Here is a 23,385-nt window from a genome sequence, read left to right as displayed (position 1 = left end):
TTATTTATTTTATTATATATTATTATTATATTATATTTTCTCCGTATTCGTGTTCTCGTTTTGTGTCGTTCTGCTCCTCAAATTCACAATACGTCATCAACAAGAGTTTCTATACTTTTCCTCCCTAAAGGTAGGTCCTGAAGGTATGTCGGTTTTTCCTTCTTCGTTGTAATTAATAAATTCAACGTTATTTTGCATATTTAATATCTATAAATTTTTAATATAAATATAATATTTTATGATAGTGTTGCCATGACAAATCTTACAAAATTAGAATTTTTTACCCTTGATATTGATGACAATAATTATTTGTCGAGACTATTAAATAAGGAAATACGACATCCAGTCAGAATAAAGCAAAAACTATGATTTTCCTTCATCATCTCCACGGGGGATTGAAAATAGAGTATCTTACAATAAAAGATCCCCATATCTTGTGGAAAAATTTGAAAGAGAGTTATGATAAAAAAAAAAAAAAAAACAGTTATTTTTCCTAAAGCTCGTTATGAGTAAATGCACATAATGCTACAAGATTTCAAATCAGTAAGTGATTACAACTCTATATTATTCAAAATCAGTTCAAAACTATTGTTATGCGGAGAGAAAATTATATGTTAGAGAAGATATTTTATATATTTTATATCTCGAATATGCTCCTGCGGCAGCAATATCGAGAGAAAGATTTTAAACAATATTTTGAACTAATTTCATGCTTCTCGTGATTGAACAAAATAACGAGTTATTAATGAAAAAAATCATGAATCTCGATCAACGGGGATGATACCATTCCCTAAAGTGAATGTTGTGAATTTTAATAATAATCATGATCGAGGTTGAAGTCGTGACCGTGGCAGATGAAGAAATAATAATTATTTTGTGGTGATCATTCTAATCATTCAAATTTCAAAAGAACCACACAAAATAATGAACGCAAAGAAAAAGTTCCACAAGATAAGAGTTCAAAAAGTGTTGAAAATAAATACTTCCAATGCGGAATGACTAGGCATTGGTCACGTACCTATCGTACGTCAAAACATTTAGTTGATCTCTATCAAACATCCCTGAAGGAAAAAGAGAAAAATGTGCAAGCAAATTTTGCATACTAGGATAATGACATATTTGACCATCTCATATGACAAATTTGGATGTGGTGGACTTTTTTGAATCTCTTGAAGAGAAAATCGGCAGAATTGGCTAAAATCTTCGCTTAGAACTATTCTTGTTCTCCAAGTGTACATCTTCAATGCAAACTGCTTTTGTTGATTCATTATTACCCATCCGAACACTACCAAAATCACTAGGTGTATATGATGCAAGGAAATCTCTCTTTGATGAGGCACCACTGTCAATCACCCAACTTCTCTGTTGTGTAGCAAGATTTATAACATCACCATCGAATAAAATGTAAAAATCTTCGATGGCTACAATAATTATGTCTGCATCACTGTCATCATCATTCTTCTTTTCCTTGCCTTTATCATTTTTATTATCCCTTTTAAATTTCCGATAATACTTCTTTATATGTCCTTTCACATTACAATAATAACACTCGACATTTGCAAATTGGTCACTTTTACTTTTGCTTCTGTCTTTACCCCTCAGACCTTTACTCTTACTCTTCCCCCTTCTTTTAGTAACGAGAACATCTGACTGTGAAGAAGAGTTCTCTGACTTTCTTCTCATCTTCTCGTTCAACACGTTACTTTTTACTAAGTTCATACTTAGTATACCATTTGGGGTTGAGTTTGATAAGGAAGTTTTGAATATCTTCCATGAGTCCGGCCATGTACCAAGGACCCATAACCCATGTATTTCATCCTCAAACTTGATATTCATCCTAGATAACTAATTCATGATACCTTGGAGTGTATTCAAGTGAGCTAACATGGATGTTCCATCTTGATCCTTCAACTCCATCATTTGTTTAATCAGAAACATTTTATTATTACCAGTTTTAGGGGCATATAGCGACTCAAGCTTGTTCCACATAAAATGTACATGAGTTTCATCACCAATATGGTTTAGAAAATTATCTTCTACCCATAGTCTCATAATCCCACACACTTTCTTATAACATAATTTTCATTATTTATTCGTTTTATCGTCGGGCTTCTCTTAAAAAAGACCTGGAAGATGTAAATCATTCACATATAAAATATCTTCCATATTTCTTTTCCAAACTTGATAATTTGACCCGATAAGGTTTACCATTTTAGCTGAACTAGTATCCATTATTCAACACAAGGTAATCACAATTAATTTAACCAATACTCTAATACCACTTTTTTGGGATAAACATGATATTTTTTGGACCAATTATTCCCTCTTGTGTGAATCTAATAGAATACTAATCAACTAGTAACAACAATAATAATCAAGTAAGGATACAGACAATTTTAACGTGGAAAAACTCCCTCAATGTGAAGAATAAAAAAAACCACGGACCGAAGTCAAAAGCTCCACTATAATCAAATATGAGCATAAACAAGTTCTCCATAGTTACAACTAGAGGCATATGCAAATATATCTCAAGATTAACAATCTCGACAACAAACAACATTAAATAGAGAAGAACAAAATTAGAAACATCTCACTTGAAGTGCCAATAAATTACCCATGGTATCTAACGGTAGGTAGCTCCAAACAAAATCTCCATCGTCCAAATGGAAGACCCTTGCAAGAACATGATGTCAAAATTTTAGCTCGATCTCCAAATGGCTTAAAAACGCCACTGGTCGGATGAATCTTTCTCAATTTTTCTCACTGTCGTTTTCAATGTCCTCGGTATAGGTGATGATTCAAAAATTAACGGCGATTGCTGCTTGGTTTTTAAAACAAAACCTACAAAACTAATAAGCCCAAATGGGCTTTAGATTGGGTCTTTCACTTTTAAGTGAAATAACCCAATAGTCATTGGGTTGTGATTGAAATAACGAATTCTACATTAAAAAACCATCTTTGACCATATATTTTTAAAACATGTCTTTAATTTTGAATTTTTCAATAAAGGCTTTTAGTGTTATTTTTGGATAAAATTGTCATTTTCCTATTTTCGTTTTTCATCCTATTTAATTGCGTATTTATGCTTTTTCATTAATGAGCCACGTTTGTTTCTCTATTTTCGAAGTTTCCTTAATGATGAAGAGAGATACATTTATTATGGAGGGAGAAAATGAATTTAATATGTTTTTTTTTCATTTTTATTTGGAGAGAGAAAACATATTTAATATATATTTTTTCATTTTCAATTGGAGAGAAAAAATGCATTATTTTATTTTTTATTTCACGATTTCTAGCGTCTCTTGATTTTCATGCTTGATTTTTAATATTATGTGATATATACCCTTGTTTGTTTTGAGTATTATTTGTTTTATGTAATATATTTCATTGTTTATTTGGTTTATATACAAGTTATTTATGTATACACTTAGGTATCACTTGTGATGGTAATATATTCCCCGGATGTTCTGATATGTATGTCAATATACCTTGAAACATTGTCAATATACCTTGGAACATTGTCAATTTACCTCAGAGTATATACAAAATTAAGAGTAGATATTACATTATACAATAATAAGTTAGATATTACAATATACAAAATTAAGAGTATATATTATTTAATCGAATTTCTTTATCAGTTATCTCACAGTATATAAATCACATATTGACTTAATGTTCAATATAAACCACAATATATATTAAATAAACAAAAGGTATATACCATAATATATAATTCACATATATCAAATAAAGAAATGCATATTGACTTGGGGATTTATAACATATATATTTAAGGTTTAAAAGAAAAGAAAAGTTCTCCTTGGTCTTGGTGCAGCGGATCTATATAGGTGGCATGAACAAAGTCCATCTTCATCTCTCCATCTTCATATGGGGGTTTATAACACATAACCCTCCATCTTCATCTCTTATTCTTCTTTAGCCATGGCCTTCACAGATCTCTTTTCCCGTGTCGTCGACTAGATCTACTCGCCCCATCGTCGCCGATCGAATTTACGCGTTGTCATGTCGTTGACCAAATCTACTCGCTCCATCGTCGTCAATTCACCCTATTCCATCTGTGCCGTCAATTTGTCTCAAGCTATTCGTGTTGTCTCATGTTGCACTATCAATTTGCCTCATGTTAGTCGTCTCTCGTCGTTGGATCTGCTCGCCCCACACCGTTGTCTCCCATCTGCAACTCACACCGTTGGAAGGAGAAAATAGAGAGAGGGAAGAAGAAAAGAAAGGAAGGAGGAAGAAATGGGTATGAATCATGGGGAAAAGAATATATGAAATGTATTATGTATTATTGTGGGGAGAGAATATATGCATGGAGGAGAGAGAATATATGTATAAGGGAGAGAGAGTTATATATATATTTGTGTGTAGCGTCAAGGTTAAATTGTAAATAGCCACTGACATTCACTACAAGAAAAAGAGGGTCTCCTGATGCTTAAATCTTCCACCGAGAGATCGGTCGTCAGGAGATAGGGTTTCTCTCGACGACGTAAAGGACCCATCAGGAGTTATGAAAAACTCCCGACGACATATACTATCCGTCGGGAGATTGGAACATTACCCGTCAGAAATTACTATAACTCCCGATGGGTTATTATTCGTCGGGAATTCCTAAGGAACTCTCGATGGCCCTCAATAGCCGTCAGAAGATTTTTATAAAACCCAGATTGGGCAGAAGGCAGATCGACTGCCTTTCTTCTTCCCCAATTTGAAACCCTAGCAGTTGATCACCGCTACTATCATTTGCCGCTCCCATCGTTCGCCTCTCATCATTCGCTGCCGCCGTCATTCGTCGCCTTTCGTCGTCGTTTGCCGCCGATAGAAGATCCCTAAAAGGTAATTTGAAAATTCTCTCTCTTAAAATATTTCTCTCATCTTTGTTTTTTGGAAAATACAAGATAAAAAAATAGTAAGAAAACAAGTTTTAGTTCTTGAATGTACATATTGTGATTGAAAGTTTGCTTTAATTATTTTGGTGGCATAATCAAAATCAAAATCAAAATTCAATATTTGTATTGTTATTGTTTTGAATATACATATTAATTTTGTTATTGTTATTGTTATTGAATATATGTATTAATTTTGTTATTGTTATTGTTATTGAATATATGTATTAATTTTGTTATTGTTATTGTTATTGAATATANTTGTTATTGTTATTGAATATATGTATTAATTTTGTTATTGTTATTGTTATTGAATATATGTATTAATTTTGTTATTGTTATTGTTATTGAATATACATATTAACTTTGTTATTGTTATTGTTATTGAATATACATATTGTGATTGAAAGTTTGCTTCGTTTGTTTTGGTGGCATAATCAAAATCAAAATCTAATATTTGTTTTGTTATTGTTTTGAATATACATATTAATTTTGTTTTTGTTATTGTTACTGAATATACATATTAATTTTGTTATTGTTATTGTTATTGAATATACATATTATGATTGAAAGTTTACTTTGATTGTTTTGGGAGTTTGAATATGGTGGGAGGTTGTTGGCAGAGGCAACACCAGTGGTTGGAGGAAAAATTATGGTGCATTGTTGAACTTTAAAATTGAATTGAAAATATTATGATGCGTTTTGATCACAACAAGTTTAACTTAGAGTACAAGGGTCATAGGGAATGTGGGTGTATATATCTTTCATGAGAATGAAGACATGGATGGAGTGTTTGGAGATTTGGAAAGTCTCAAGGGTAGGAATAATTGATGAATTTAGGGCATATGAAGTGTTTTATTGGAGATCACAATGTCATTATTTGGGTGGAAATATGTGTTGAGGTGGTTGAATTAATGCTTAGTTAATTTTGCCTAGAGTATGAGGTTTATTATTTGACTTGAATGTTGTGAGGTAGTTGACAAGTGATATACCTATGAGAAAATGGGTTGTGTTTGATATAAATTATATTCCATGGATGTTGTGTATACACAAGTCAAATCACCTATTAGAGGTTATTTAAAATTTTAAATTCTCCGAACAAACTTGGAATTGTTAATTAAATTAATCAAAATTCATACTTAATAAAGGATTTGTACTTTGTCCTATAATATAGGTTATTGTTTTGGATTACAAGTTGGTCAAAAAAGATATATTTTTAAGGATGAATAAAGAATGGATTAAAATAAGGAATAAGTTATCAGTGGAGTATAGAGAAGGAGATTACAATTGATTTCGTGGATTGAAGTCTTCAAAGATGAGTTATTATGAAACCCTCTTGATATTCTATGAATACGCTTAATTTGATGCTAAAATTAATGAATTGGAGTGCTTAATGATCCTAAATTCTTCAGTTGATTGCTTGCTACTTCCAATAAACTTTCCGCATTGTATATATATTTCTGTGTCCACGCATATAACCAATCAATAGTAAGTTGACCCATCACGAATCACCTGTAATTACAGTTGGGACATATTACCATGTTACCCCTATAATTACATCCAACTCCTTAAGTCCCACTGATCATCTAATAAACAACCTATTTATGGTCCTACCATAAACAAAACCCCCTCGGAAGAGTAAGAGGTAGGGACCCCATTGTTTAAGACATGAAGTCAGCACTTAAGGGAAGAAGTGAGTTCCATCTTGTGTAGCTTAAGCATGTATATGAGATATACAAGTGGATCATGCCTTAAGTGATAACCTAAAAATATTTGTAGTATAAGGATTAAGGAGGGATACCTGATCCTAGTGACACTAAGGATATGACCCGCTTTGTAGAGTTTTTCAAGTGTTGTGAACTACTACAGATGGTTGATCCTGACCATTCATATAGAGACATGCGAGTGAGGGTGTCTTATACAAAAAGTTTGTATAAGACCGAACCATGAGATGAATAGTATCATTATATAACGCCGTTGATACTTAAGACTTACATCTCACCTAAATGACCATAGGTGACATGACCTTAATCCTGAGTGTTTTAAGAACTCCTGCCTTTGAGGGCGGTCCGTTGGTTAGTATGGGTGAGAGTGGTCAGATTGCCAACTCAACAACCCTACCTTTTTGGGGATTGATGCAGTATTTTATTCAGTGGAAATATGGATGATATGTGTTGGTGGATTTGCGTTGTGTACTCAAGTTTCCCAAGCGGAATTCAAGTGTAAATTCCTCTGAGTTTCCTGGTAAGTCCAGGGTCGAACACAGGAACTTGTGAAAATAGATTACGTTGGTAATTTTGATAAAAACTTTGTGATAACTGGGTAAATAAATAAAGTGTTTGGTTTGTTGTTTGCGTTGACGAAAAAGAAGTAAATAAATGCGGCGGATTTGAGAAACGAAAGGTGTGTTGATAGATGCAATGAGTACACGATGAACGGGTTGAGAAGATCTTTAGCTAGCGTTACTCGGGAATGTGTCAGACTATGCGATCATGTTACTACCATGCACAACAAGTCATTTTCCAATGTAAATGTGATGCTCCTAAATCTAGGACGCATGTGTTGAATGCAAAATGTCCATAGAGCTCATCCCTAAGTCTCTACTCTTGTATAAATCTTCATATTTTCATATGCGTTGTTCCTCCATTCTTCCAACTCGATCAGTTGCATTTTTTGCGCGTCCCCTGCCTTTTTTAAATCAAAATTCAGCTTCTTGACTGCCCACAATGCTTTATACTCCAGATCCAAAGGCAAATGACACGCCTTTCCAAATACCAACGCATAGGGGGACATACCTATTGGTGTTTGGAATGCGGTCCGGTATGCCCATAACGCATCACCAAGCTTCATTGCCCAATCTTTCCGCGAAAGCTTTACTACCTTCTCAAGTATCAACTTAATTTCTCGATTGGACATTTCAACTTGATCATTCGTTTGTGGATGGTATGCGGTGGCCACTTTGTGAAGGACATTGTACTTGCGCAGCAACTCCTTGATATTGTGATTGACAAAGTGTGATCCTTCATCACTTATGATGGCATGAGGGGTGCCAAAACGAGTGAAGATATTTTTCTTCAGGAACTGGGAGACTAGCGCCGCATCACTTGCGGCGCATGCTATTGCCTCTACCCACTTAGAGACATAATCGACGACCAATAAGATGTAATACTTGCCATGCGAAGGAGGGAATAGTCCCATGAAATCAATCCCTCATACGTTGAATAATTCCAGCTCTAAGATAGTGTTCATTGGCATTGCGTTTTTCCATGAAATGTTGCCTGTGCGTTGACACCGATCACATTTCATTGCATAGTCAACAACATCCTTGAATAATGTGGGCCAAAAGAATCTACTTTGTAAAACCTTGGCTGTAGTGTGTTGCCTTCTAAAGTGCCCACCATATGGTGAGTCGTGGCATTGTGACAATATGCGTTGTTGAGCAGCATTTGGTACGCATAATCAAATAATCTGGTATGCACTTCTCTTTTATAGATTTGGCTCATCCCAATAATAATGTTTGCATTCGTGCTTAAGCTTCTTCTGTTGATGGTAGGTGTAATCTTCAGGAAATTGTTCACAAACCAAATAATTAACGATGTCCGCATACCAAGGTAATTCTTCTATGTGGAACTACTGCTCATCCGGAAATACGGCACTCACCTCAGTCTCATTGCGGTCAACTTCAGGATTTTCCAGTCTAGACAAATGATCTGCAACTTGATTCTCTATCCCCTTCTGATCAATTATTTCGATATCAAATTCTTGAAGGAGGAGAACCCATCTGATCAGCCTCGGCGTTGCGTCCTTCTTTGTCATTAAGTATTTGATCGTTGAATGATCAGTGTGGATGAGTACCTTGGTTCCCAACAGTATGCCCAAAATTTTTCCAACGCAAAAATCACAGCCAGGAGTTCTTTCTCTGTAGAGGTATAATTTATTTGAGCAGGGTTTAAAGTTTTACACGCATATGTGATGGGGTGCAAAATTGTTTCTCTCTTTTGCGCTAAAGCTGCCCCAATCGCATACCCGCTTGCGTCGCAAATGATTTCAAATGGCAATGTCCAGTCCGGCACAATCAGTACGAGTGCGGTAATCAACGCATCTTTTAAAACTCTGAATGCGTTGAGGCAGTTGTTGTCGAACTCAAATTTTCTGTCAGACTCTAGCAACACACTCAATGGTCGTGCTATCTTAGAAAATTCCTTGACAAATCGTCTATAGAATCCAACATGCACTAAGAAGCTTCGCACAACCTTCACGCTGGTTGGAGGTGGAAGTTTTTCAATTGCGTCGATCTTTTCTTTGTCCACCTCCAACCCATCCTGGGAGACTTTATGTCCCAACACTATACCCTCTTTCACCATGAAATGACATTTTTTCCAGTTGAGCACCAAATTCGTCTCCTCACATCTCTTCAGAATTTTCTCTAAGTTGGCTAGGCATACTTCATTAGTGTTCCCATAAATCGAGAAGTCGTCCATAAATATTTCCACTGAATCCTCTAGATAATCTGAAAAGATCACCATCATGCACCTTTGGAACGTGCTCGGCGCATTGTAGAGACCAAACGACATACGGTGAAAAGTGAATGTCCCATATGGGCAGGTGAATATGGTCTTGTCTTTATCTTCAAGAGCTATCATGATTTGATTGTATCCGGCATACACATCCAAGAAGCAGTAAAAATCATTCCCTACTAGTCTGTCTACCATTTGATCGATGAATGGAAGAGGGAAATAGTCTTTCTTTATGGCCGCATTCAATTTGCAGTAGTCTATACATATGCGCTATCCAGTGATGGTCCTTTGCGGTATTAATTCGTTGTTCTCATTTGGCACTACCGTCATTCTGCCCTTCTTCAGCACACATTGCACGGGGCTGACCCACGTGCTATCTGCTATGGGATAGATAATGCCTGCATCCAGCCATTTGATAATCTCCTTCTTGACGACCTCCTTCATCGCAGGGTTGAGTCTGCGTTGATGTTCAATTGTTGCTTTGTGGTCGTCTTCAAGACGAATGTGGTGCATGCAGTACGCGGGGCTAATTCCTCTGATGTCAACGAGCATCCAGCCAATTGCTCGCACATGTTTCTTGAGAATACTCATCAATGCATTCTTCTGTTCTTTGTTGAGCGCAGAGGAAATAATCACTGGCAGCTTCTCATTTTGCCCCAAAAATGCGTACTTCAAATGGGTTAGTAGGGTTTTTAGTTCAAGTGTTGGTGGCTCCACTAAGGAAGGTTGCGTTGTTTTTCTTTCTTCTGTCGACTCTACTTCTTGCTTTGCGATCATTTCTTCTTCTTTGTTTGTTTTTGCTATGATTGCATTACAAGCAGCAACGGATGCGTTCACATCCTCTTCTTCACACTCTTCATCAGACTTTTCTTCTTCAATCAAATTCAGGTCATCATCAGAATCTTGTAGGTCTTCTTCATCCGTAAATTTCATGGCACGAATTATATTAAATTTGAGTTTCTGTCCGTTTATACTCAAAGTGATTTCTCCCTTATGCACATCAATTTGAGCACGACCCATTGATAGAAAAGGTCACCCCAAAATGATGGGCACATCTTTGTCGGCCTCGTAGTCTAAAATGATGAAGTCAGCTGGAAAAATAAATTTATCAATCGTGATCAACATATCCTTCACCTTACCTTCTAGATGAACCAGAGATCTATTAGCCAATTGGAGAGTCATTGATGTGGGCACAAGTTGCCCCACATTTAATTGTCTACAAATTGACAGTGGCATCAAATTTATGCTGGCCCTCAAGTCACACGGCTTGCCCAATATAGAGTCCTCTTATGGAGCAAGGAATAGTGAAGTTCCTAGGATTGCTCATCTTCGGTGGGATAATTTATTTGGAACTTTGCGTTAATGCCATCGTGGCAAATTTTCCAGCGCCCCTCTTCTTAGTTACCATGTCTTTCAGAAACTTGGCATGCATTTCCTCAATCGCTTCACTGAAAGGAATGTTAACATGTAATTGCTTTAACATAGATAAGAAGTGTTGGTACTGTACCTCTTCATTTTTATTCTTCCTTAGTATCTGTGGGAAGGGTGGTAACTGGACTTTCACGGTTCCCGTTTCATTAGGCTTCGAGGTCGACGTAACCTCAGGTTCTGCTGCTTCATTTTCTCTTTCTTCTTCTTGCGTTACCGTAATCTCAGGCTCAGTTGCAATGGAATTTGTTCTACTATGCTCATTCTTTTCTCCCTCCACAGTCTTCCTGCTGCGCAATGTCACAACCCGACATTGCTCTTTACCTGATCCCTTCGAGTTGTGTGGAAGTTCGGTTGAACTTGACAACGCCCCTTGTGGTCGACTTTTTAGCTCACTCGCAATCTGGCCCATTTGCAATTCGAGATTGCGGATGGACGTGGCCTGACTTTGAAGCACTATCTCGTTTTTCTCTATACATTGCTTCAATAGGCTCTCTAAATAAGAGGATTGCGGTGGTTTTTGTGAGCTACTTGCTTGACTGCTCCGTTGACCATTGTTGCGTTGAAAGAATTTTTGTGGCCCTTCTTTTTGCTCCACAGGTTGAAAAGTTTGTTGTTGATTCTTCCAAGCAAAGTTAGGGTGGTTTTTCCACTCGAGGTTGTAGATGTTTGAAAAAGGATTATTTTTCACAAAGTAAACAGATTGTGGATTTTGTGGGCAATCTTCCATCGCATGCCCATCATCGCAAGTCGCACACCTTGCGGTGTTCTGACTGATTGCGTTGATTTGCCCACCTTGCGGTGTTGGGCTGCTGATCGCCATTCCTTGGATCAAATTCATTATTGCGGTCATTTGGTTTTGCAATGAAACAATAGCACCATTGTTTGCGTCAGAATTTTTAAGTCTCGATCTCTGGTCACTCTCTCTCCAGTCTTTATGGTTCTTGGAGATGCGATCCAGGATATTCTTCGCCTCATCATAAGTTTTGTCAAGCAAACCACCAGTGGCTGCAGCATTGGCAGTGGTCTGGGAAGTGGGATTCAAATCATGATAGAAAATCTCCATTTGAAGGCAGTCTGGTAACCCAATATGTGGACAATCCCGAACCAACCTTTTAAACCTTGCCCAAGCATCGCTGAGCGATTCATCCAAGTCTTGTTCAAAATTTGTAATAAGCTTCCTTCGTCTTGCGTTCTCGGTAGGTGGAAAATACTTCTTCATAAATTTCTCCACTACCTGCTCCCAAGAAGTGATCTCTCCTAGTTCGAGTGAATATGCCCATTTCCTAGCCTGATCACAAAGAGAAAATGGAAACAGCGTTAGTCGAACTTCTTCAGCATAAATGTTTGGGAACACAAAAGTATTGCAGATTTCAATAAAACTTTAGAGGTGGACGTGCGGGTCCTCGCCACACCTTCCTCCGAATTGACCTGTAGTCTGGATCATCTGCAGCATCACCGGTTTCATTTTGAATCTACTTCCGTCGAGGGAAGGCCTCATGATTCCTGGAGAGAAATCATAGAGGTTTGGCAATGCATAGTCCCTGATGGGCCTATTGCGATTGTTCGCCAACAGAATCGAATTCGCCATGACATTATTATCATTTGGTGCTCCATTTTCAGGCTGCTCTACCATCTCTTTTTTTATCGGATTGTGGTTGTTATTGGCGGTCTCGCAATCTTCTTCTAAAAGTCCTCTCAATCGCTGGGTTGTAATTCGCCAGAGATTGAGAATTCTGCAAAGAAATCAAAAAATTATCGTTAGCAAACTATTTTGTCGAAGTCCCTGGCAACGGCACCAAAAACTTGATGCAATATTTTATTCAGTGGAAATATAGATGATATGCATTGGTGGATTTGCGTTGTACACTTAAGTTTCCCTAGCGGAATTCAAGTGTAAATTCCTCTGAGTTTCTTGGTAAGTCTAGGGTCGAACACAGGGACTTATGAAAATAGATTACGTTGGTAATTTTGATTAAAACTTTGCGGTAACCGGGTAAATAAATAAAGTGTTTAGTTTGTTGTTTGCGTTGATGAAAAAGAAATAAATAAATGCGGCGGATTTAAGAAACGAAAGTTGCATTGATAGATGCAATGAGTATGTGATGATCAGGTTGAGAAGATCTTTAGCTAGCGTTACTCGGGAATGCGTCAGACTATGCGATCATGTTACTACCATGCACAAAAAGTCATTTTCCAATGTAAATGCAATGCTCCTAAATCTAGAACGCATGTGTTGAATGCAAAATGTCCATATAGCTCATCCCTAAGTCTCTACTCTTGTCCTATGCGTTGATGCAAGATGCATGAAAACAATGTGACCGCTTATAATCATATCCTATCTCTAAGATGCATGCGATGCGTTGATAACAAATAGTGCTCATTCCTAAGCGCCTATCTCTTGTTTATGCATTCTAATCTGGTTCTTCCAAACCTAGATTCTAACCTGACCTTCCCAAGTCTAGATCCTATCCTTAGACTACCCTTCCGAGTATCTCTAATGGACGAATGAATCATACATAAACAAGATAATCACAAAGAATAAAGATTCCCTAGTTGTGCTAGCTAAATGATTATCAACCCATTCAACTGATTTAGCTACTCATGCGTGAATCACAGAAAGTGAACAGATATAGAGAAAGAAATTACATTCTTATAAATGAGTTGAGTACAAAATGTCAATGGAAGTTAAAGGTAGAGAGCCTGGTAGCAATTCCTTGCTGACCAAGGCTTTTTACACTGAAGTCTCTAATCTGATCTAAGTATGTTCCCGCTTCCACAGGCGTCGGCCCTCTCTCTATCTTTGGAGCTTCTGGCGCTCTCCCAAGCTTACCGGAATGATCTACCAGCACAACTTCCTCCCTCGCGTCCGCCTTAAAATGAAAGAAAATTATGGACAGAGGCGTGAATTTGTGGAATAAAAGATTATAAAAATGGTGAACACCTTCTCTGAAGAATGCACTTTGTATTTATAAAGCATCCATGGTGAAAGGCGGGTTCTCTCTCCCGATTGTACAGATGGGACAACTTTAATTCCTGATTGACGCACCGAATAATTATCACCAATAAAGCTGAATGTAGTTTGTGACCGTTCTCGGCTATCATCTTAATTTGGATTCAATTGTCATCAACTTTTTGTCCTATCACTCTTAATTAGCCTTTCTCCCAGATGCGCCCACCATGTTGCACTGATCAAGTTGTAGCGATCCTTCTCGGGCGGATGTTTACAAGCATGATCAATGCAAAGCCTTGCAGTGAAGTTGCGTTCGACCAATGAATTCCTATTATCGCAATCTTTGTATTGCGTTAACGCATAGTCTGCACAAAAATACAAAAATCAACTGTTCCGATGCGTTGAACGCATGCGACCGCAATATTACTAAATTGATGCTTAATGGACGGAAAGTAACATATTTCATCAACGCAATCCAACATTTTTTAAGAACTTAACACTATGATAACGTGCATTTCTGCCCGTTATCAGAGATTTGTCTGATTTAGGAGCTGGGAACTTAGTTACACAATATGGAATTCACTCCTTCCTCGAAGCAGAGGTAAGTAGATAGATTGCTCCCTTAAGGGCTAAGTTCGGGTGTTAAACATAGTGGCCACAACTTCTCTGTAGAAGAGAGGACTCAAACATAGTAGGACAATGGCTTATGTTCATTAGAGGGATCAGTGGTACTTAAGGAGTTAGATGTAACTACAGAGGCATAACAATTAATTGACCCAGTTATACTTACGAGCGATGTGTATGACGGAAATCGAATATGAGGATTTTCATAAGCAGTAGAATAATTATTCCAAATTTCATTCGTATTTGAACATACATAATTACAATCAAGAAACGAAAACTAACAGGTTATGCACAAAACAAAATTACAGCATGCTTAACAGATAATCAAGGGAAAGAATAAACATACCTTTGAAGACTCATCTTCAAAATACCTCGATCACGAACGCTCGTACAATCTTCAAGACTACAACTCACGAACGCTCGAACTAGCGACCGCAACATAGCACGATCAATCAGTAACCACCACACGAACACCGCGAACACAACAAACGGCCTCCAAAAACCTCGACTCGATGTGAGAATCCAGAAGTGTGGGTTCTGTGTGGACTTGGTTAGAAGGAAGAGACCGAAGGAATAACAAATCGTGTAAATGAATTGAGCAAGTGGGAGATGACAAAGGTCTATCGTATAGACGAATGCCCAAGTCGTTTAATAAATCCTCTGCGATTGTTTAGCAAAAGCTCCGCGATTCGAGTTTAGCTATAAAGGCCAGCTGAGTGAACTATCGTGTAGTATCACTCCACGATCGTTTAGTCTCTCTTCAGCTATCATTTTTGTGAATCCTATTCACTTGACGACAACCAATCGTGAGTCTTTCCGAGAAATGGAAGATCTCAAATTCAACAACTACTAAATTTAGGAAAACATTTTTTCTTTTATCTAATGGTTACCTATGAAACCACCAAATAACCTCCCATTCAATTGGTTTATTAGAGAAAAAGATATAATTATTTTAATAATTAATATTATTATAATTAATATATTGATAGCCAACTTACCATTATTTATAAATTATATTACCTATTAGTTTGTTTATATATTTTTACATGACGCATGAATCACATACTATAACGATAGTTCATTTTTCTATTTTCATAGGCGGTACTTTAAATAAAGCGCATTCTTAGAATTAGCCTATCTGTCGTTTTCACAACTTTTCAAGATATATATCTCATGAATTTATCACTAATCTGGAGATCCAGTTCTATTCAAGTGTATAGTTAGATCGAATTTCCACTTGTCAATTTGAACATTTCAAATCAACACCAAGAACTGATTCTCAACTTGAATCCATTGAGCTACCAAGGGGACCTTATGGACCTGTAGCTCGAAGCTCCAACGGTACGTGAATAACTCAGTAAACTCTTTAGTCACGGGAGCCACTATCCATTAATTGCTAGGCACTCCACTAAAAATCGACAGCTGAACTCTCCTTACCACAAATATATTATGTATTCATATCAACCAATCAACGGTGCGATAACCCTTCACAGATTGCTCGTAAGTACAGTTGGCCAATAACCGTTATGCCCTTGTAGTTACATCTAACTGTTTAAGTACCACTGATCCCATTTCATGTACATAAGTCATAGTCCTTCTATGACTGAATCCTCTCTTCCAAAGAGAAGCCATGGCCACTATGTACAAGACCCAAAATCAACCCTTAAGGGAGCAATCTATCTACTTATCCCTGCTTTAGGGAAGGAGTGAATTCCATCTTGTGTAACTGAGTTCCCAGTTCCCAAATCAGACAAATCCTAAAAAAGGTAGGTATGTTGAGTTGGCAATCTGGCCACTTTCACCTATACTAATCAAAGGACTGGCCTCAAAGACAGGAGTTCTCAAAACAGTAAGGATTAAGGTCATGTCACTTATGGTTGTTTAGGTGAGATGTAAGTTTTCAGTATCAATGGCATTATATACAGAGACAAATCATCTTGTGGTCCCAAACTCTTTGTGTAGGACACCCTCGCTCGCATGTCTCCACATGAATGGTCAGGATCTACCATCTATAGCAGTTCACAACACTTGCAAACCTCTACAAAGTGGGCCATATCTGTAGTGTCACTAGGATCAGGTATCCCTCATTAATCCTTATATTACAGACTTTTTTAGGTTATCACTTAAGGCATGATCCACTTGTATATCTCATATACATGCTTAAGTTTACATACAATAACCATGGAGCTTTGTCTATTGGATATAAGTAAATGCCAAATAAAATACTCTTATTTTATTCATAACAATGTGTACAGATTACAAACTACGAGACTCCGGGAGAATTAGAACACCAATCCCAACAATCTCCCACTTGTCCTAATGCCTCGGGAGATTAATGTACAATACATGAAAAAAATACAAGTACAATATACAATTAACTAGGCATACTCTATATCCCAGTATCATCTCCCACTTGCCCTAGACAAGATGCCACATGTCCCGTAGACCCAGACTCTCTAGGTGGCCCTCGAACACTTTAGTCGTGAGAGCCTTTGTAAATGGATCAACAATGTTGTGCTCCGACGCGATCTTCGTGACTATCACATCACTGCGATGCACAATCTCCCTGATCAAGTGGTATTTTCGTTCGATATGCTTGCCTCAACGATGTCTCTGAGGTTCCTTCGAATTTTCCACAGCCCCACTGTTATCACAATAAAGAGTGATTGGAAAATACATATTTGGAACAACTTCCAAATCTATAAGGAATTTCCTCAGCCAAACAACCTCTTTAGCTGCTTCACAAACGGCTACGTATTTAGCTTCCATAGTGGAGTCCGCGATGTATCCCTGTTTGATGCTTCGCCACACTACAGCCTCTCCATTCAGAGTGAACACTGACCCCGATGTCGACTTACAAGAATCTATATCGATCTAAAAGTCAGAATCTGTGTATCCTGTAAGGCACAGATCCTTATCTCCATACACGAGCATGTAGTTCCTCGTTCTCTGAAGATACTTGAGGATCGTCTTGACCGTCGTCCAGTGATCAAATCTTAGATTTGAATGATAACGAATGACAATCCCTACTGCATAGAAAATGTCAGGTCTGGTACAGAACATTGCATACATTAAGCTTCCAACAGCTGAAGCATAGGGAATTCGTCTCATCTCCTTAACCTCCTGAGGTGTCTTAGGATATTGGTACTTAGACAAAACGATTCCATGTTTGAAGAGTAATAAACCCTTCTTGGAATCCTACATCCTGTACCTGATAAACATTTGATCTATGTACGATGCCCGAGATAAGGCTAACCTCTTGTTCTTATGGTCCCGAATAATTTGGATCCCTAGAACATAGATTTGGATCCTTAGAACATACTGCACCTCATCCAAATCTTTCATTTGGAACTAGGCAGTTAGCCATTTCTTAATGTCAGTAAAAAATCCTACATCATTCCCAATGAGTAGGATATCATCCACATACAATACCAGGAAAGCTATTGAGTTGTTGATGATTTTCTAGTAAACACAAGGCTCATCAACATTCTGATCAAAGCCAAACGGTTTGACAACACTGTCAAATCTAATGTTTCATGATCTAGACGCTTGTTTCAACCCATAAATAGACCTATTAAGCTTGCAAACTCTTTGCTTTTGATCTGGAACTACGAACCCCTCTAGTTGAGCCATGTAGATGGTCTCCTCAAGATTACCATGGCAGTCTTGACGTCCATTTTTCATATCTCACAATCATAAAATGTGGCTATGGACAGGAGTTCCCTAATAGACTTGAGCATGACAACAGGTGAGAAAGTTTCCTCATAGTCCATTCCTTCAACCTGGGTATAACCCTTTGCCACGAGTCTAGCCTTAAAGGTTTGCACCTTTCCATCTGTACCTTGCTTTCGCTTATAGATTCACTTACACCCTATAGGTCTTACCCCATCAGGCTGATCCACAAGCTCCTAGACTTGATTGAAGTACATAGACTCCATCTTCTGGTTCATGGCTTTAATCCACTCATCTTTATCAATATCCTCCATTGCTTACTTAAAAGACAATGGATCCTCGACCCTATCATTAGAAATGGCATCATGGGCTTCAGTCAAACCCATGTAGCGATCCAGTGGGTTTATAAGCCTCCCACTACATCGAGGTAGTCTCAACTCTTGAGTTGGTTGATTAGATGTACCGACCTCAATAACTCTTGTTTATCTGTCACTCTGTTCAACAACTCTTGTTGAATCCTCAGTAGTCTCAGTCTTACTAGAAATCTCATGTAAAACAGGCTTACTTCGTGGTTTATGATCTCGGATGTAGTCTTCTTCCAAGAAGATAACATTTGTAGAAACAAATACTTTGTTCTCACTCGGATCATAGAAGTATCCACCCCTCATTTCCCTGGGGTAGCCTACAAAGAGGCAAACTTTCGAACACGGTTCCAACTTCTTTGGGTTAGCCACAAGAACGTGGGTCATACACCCCTAAATTCTGAAGTGGCATAAACTACCTTTACGGACTCTCCACAACTCAAAAGGTGTTTCAGAAACACTTTTTGAGGGAACGTTATTCAGAATGTAGCATGCAGTCTCCACTGCAAAACCCAAAAACGAGTCTGGAAGATGAGTATAACTCATTATAGACCAAACCATGTCCAACAAGGTTCTATTTCTCCTTTCTGATACACCATTTTTCTGAGGTGTACCTCGGGCTGAAAGTTGGGACGTAATTCCATGTTCTATCATATAGTTCGAATTTGAGGTCCATATACTCTCCACCACGATCAGATCATAGTTTTTTTTATCTTCTTCCTAACAAGTTTTCAACTTCAGCCTTATACTCTTTGAACTTGTCAAAGGCTTCAGACTTACGTTGCATTAGGTAGAGATACCCGTACCTTGAATAATTATCTATGAAAGAGATGAAATATTCATACCCACCTCTAGCTCTACACTCATCGGACCACAGAGGTCAGAATGTACAAGCTCTAAGGCTTCCTTGGCTCTGTAATCTTTTCCAGTAAAAGGTCGATTGGTCATCTTGCCTTCGAGGCATGATTCACACACCGACAAGGAGTTTTCTTCTAAACTATTTAGAAGTCCACTTTTCACCAACTGCTTAATCCTATTGAGGTGTATGTGACCTAACCTTAGATGCCAAAGATGAGCATTTTCCTTAGAAGAAACCTTTGGCCTTTTAGCTATTGTTTCCGTACTGAACATTTCAGTATTAAATAAGGCTTTTATGACTAACAGTCTTAGTACATATAAGTTACTTTTCATTGAACCAAAACCAACCTCCATTCCATTTTTGAAAATAAACACTTTATTTTAAGAAAAAGAGACTGTATAACCTTGTTCAATGAGACAAGAAATTGAGATTAAGTTCCTCCTAATATGAGGAACTACGAAAACATTATTCAGCAATAGATAACGTTTCTTGTCCAAAAATAACTTCAGCCTGCCTATAGCAACAACTGAAACAACCTCACTAGTACTGACTCGAAGAGTCAACTCTCCCTGTGGCAGCGTTTTCTAGGAACTAAATCCTTGGTAAGAGGAACTGATGCGGTTAGTAGCACCTGAATCAAGGATCCAGGCAGAATCATCATTCTCTACCAAACACGTCTCCAAGACCAATAAATCACATTTATTGTCTTTAGACATCCTTCTCTTTTGGAGAGTAGTGGGATCAGTATCAGAACCTAAATAAGCTCCAAGTTCCATGTCAGAGAACACTTCTCTTCTATGAACTTTAACAGAGTCAGCAACACTTTCTTTCTTTTCTTGAAGTTTAACTTGGGAACTGACACTACTGGTTTTGTCATCCATCCCTTTGTGCTTCAAAAGTAAGAACTGACGTTCAAACAAATCTTGCAACAAGTGCATGATCTCACGTGAAATTACCATATTCTCAACCTTTTTGGCAAAAACATCAGGTATGTTAGCCAATATGTGAAGTCGGGCCAATGAATTAGTCTTCATCCACACCTCATATGCAGTACGAACAGTTCGCGGTGCATCAAGGATCGGGACTTGAGGGCACTCCTCAACCATGATAAACTCGAGGTCATTTACCACGAAATACGTTTCACAAGACTCTTTTCACTGTATGTAACCGGTCAAATTAGAGGCATTAAATAGAAAATCAAACATGTTGCTGAAAACAAAAACACATTGACCTATGTTATGTTTTAAGTAAATTACTCGTTGAAAAAACCTACAACATCCAATAAGGTTTAGTAAAACTAACATGAACCCCGTGTGACATTTAGTTTCGCAATGTCGCTCCAAAGGTTAGGACAAAAGCCGTCGAAGGGTGGTCAATTCATCCCAGACATTCTCAACCAGCCATTAATACTAGAACAACTCTTGCTCCTATAACGACTAGCCATCATTGATTTGGTCAAGAAATCATTAACTTACTTAACAATTTTCCGTAAGTGTGACCCGTCATTTTAGGCCCTAGAGTTCCGCCCTAAGCAACCATTCCAAAGGGAAAAAATCTGATTAGGGCAAAAACTAAAGTGACCTATCCATTTCTAGAGTTCACCTTGATATTGACCAACTGCACAAAACCCATCCGAAAAGGGATGCTCCCAAGGTGCCACGAGGGAGTACAAAATGATCTCACGGGGACTAATGACAGAGACCGTAGGACGTGTTGACACACACTCTTCACTCACTTAATATAAACACTCTCTCTGTCCACCTTGATATTGACTCATGCAAACACCATTCGAAAGGGGATGCTCCCAGGGCACCACGAGGCCAAGCATGAATCTCACGGCGTGAACATTCAGGGAGAAACGTGAGTGGAATCATTGACATATCAGATACATCTCTTCCTCCCATTGAGTATTTTATAACCTAGGGTTTCGTTTACTTAGAAAAAAACACAGCTAAGAATTTTAACTAAGTGATTGTTTAAGTTTTCCCAAGAGTAACTTTTACGTTGGATAGTTGAACAACTTTTGATTATCATCCATTAAACTCTTTAACGGAGTCTTTGACCAATTGTCGCATGCTTGCAGAAAATCTATCTAATTCACCTTTCTAGGTAGGTTCCCAGGTAGGGGTATTCCGTTTCCGTCAGCTTAGTACCCCAACCTAGACAGAACTCGCATTAAACAAAAGGTCCCTTATAGATAGATTTGATACAATTTTAATCTTTTATGCCAATCAATTTAATCCTATTAAACCAATTTAAAAAAATTAAACTAGGTTGCTGATCCCATTAGAACCTTTGAACATAGGTCTATCTCAATCCAATTTTAAAACCCTTTTAAAACATGAGTTTACCTAAGTCCACATGCAACTTTTTCTTATCGATTTTAGTTCTAATTTCTATTATAACGCTTATAACAGAAACAACCAAAACCATTCACAATGCAAAGCAAACACATACAAGGCATTCGTAACGCTTATAAACAGCCTAAGTGTCATGCTCCATGCATTTTTCATTCATTGCTACTTTTACATAACTCTTATACAAACAAGCAACGAACCAAGCAAAACATGCTTCCATTCACCCTTATACTATAACGCTTATAATATAAAGATGATGCATGAATATGCTTACTACATGCATAAATATAACTCTTATATTTTCATGACGCACGTGCATGCTTTCTTGTAATTTCATCATGCCATATTATAACACTTATAATACATGATGCATGAATAATTGTAAACCTAAGGTGGGTTTCAAATATATATGTCATACACTATACCATATAAACCATATACATCTTATGTATAATAAACAAAAGTTGATGAATCGGGAAAAATTGCCTCAAATACTTAAAACTAAAAGCTAACTATTACAAATGCAAAGAGTCACCGGTTCAAACAGGCGAACCGAGTCTTGAACCATTTGGTCGAAGTCCGCGTCTCCACTGATCGTGTACCAAACTTCCTCACGATTGTCTACATGAAAGAGTAAACGCTTTACTCAACCGTTTACCTATGCTTCTAGGGCTAAATGATTATTTAGCAACGATCGTGTACCTTTTACTATGTGATGAAGCATGAGGTGCGCGATCATGTAACACACAACTCCTTAAGCAAGCCTTATACAATCGTCTAAATGAAAACAATGCGGTGAAGCAGAATCGTCTAAACAATCGCTAAGCAACCGCCTATGTATCATATACCGCGTGATCGTGTAGTCAGTAACTATGCGATAAGGCATGCTAACTACACGATTGTTTAGCGCGTGCCTTTTTCTAAACGATGAGCATTAAATGCTCCCACTCGATCGTTTACCTCCAACGTCTACGCGATCGGGCAAGAACAGCTACACGATAGAGCGAACACTTTACCCCATCGTTTAGCATAGCTAAATGATCGTTTAGTAAATATTACATGATCGCATAGAAAAATCTACATGATCGTTTAGCCAAATCCCAACGATCGTTTACCTAAGGCTACACGACACGACCAACTCTTGGTCTTCTTCTTCGCTGAGAACCGGATCTCCATGCTTCGAAACTTCATCACAAATGACTTGACAAACTCAAACACTTTGAATTACAAACTCGATTGCATGTTAATTATGCCCAAAAACACAGGGGCCCTTACAAATTAACACTTTGTAATTTAAAAAAAGTTTTTAAATAGAGGCAATTAACCCAGAAACATTCATCAACGGCATCCACAAACAAACTTAACATTTAAACGCAATACAGAAAACCCACAATGATTGTGAAAAAAGTTTAAAATAGAAGTGAAATTTGGAATATCAGAACAACCTGGCTCTGATACCGATTGAAGGAAATCAGATATGAGGATTTCTATGAGCAGCGGAATAATCGTTCCAAATTTCATTCGTATTTGAATATACACAATTACAATTAAGAAACGGAAACTAACAGGTTATGCACAAAATAAAATTACAGCATGCTTAATAGAAAATCAAGGGAAAGGCTAAACATACCTTTGAAGACTCATCTTCAAAATCCTTCGACCATGAACGTTGTATAATCTCCAAGACTGCAACTCACGAACGCTCG

The sequence above is a fragment of the Benincasa hispida genome, chromosome 4 (genome assembly GCF_009727055.1).
Source record: "Benincasa hispida cultivar B227 chromosome 4, ASM972705v1, whole genome shotgun sequence".
Classification (NCBI taxonomy): Eukaryota; Viridiplantae; Streptophyta; class Magnoliopsida; order Cucurbitales; family Cucurbitaceae; genus Benincasa; species Benincasa hispida.
Note: the sequence above shows the minus strand (reverse complement) of the source record.